This window comes from Penaeus monodon, chromosome 19 (assembly GCF_015228065.2).
Source record: "Penaeus monodon isolate SGIC_2016 chromosome 19, NSTDA_Pmon_1, whole genome shotgun sequence".
NCBI classification, from domain to species: domain Eukaryota; kingdom Metazoa; phylum Arthropoda; class Malacostraca; order Decapoda; family Penaeidae; genus Penaeus; species Penaeus monodon.
Window position 1 is genome coordinate 15,607,952 of NC_051404.1, and position 270 is coordinate 15,608,221.

Below are 270 nucleotides of genomic sequence, written 5' to 3' on the forward strand. Positions count from 1 at the left end.
AGTTTCATTCTATGAAAGGCCCTGTGATTTTTTCCCTTTTTTGTTAGCCTTCTGTTTTTACGTACATTGAAAAGAATGTTGAGAAGGCAATAGAGGAGAGATAACCCCCTAGAAGATAAAGAGGGTAGATAGACAAACATATAAGATAGATATGGTAATGGCATTCCTGTATTTCTTTTTATTCAATTTTTTTCCTTTCAAATATTCATGGTATTTCTAGAATGGAATGCTGATTTACGTCTTTTTTTCCTGCATCTTTCTCTCCTTTTT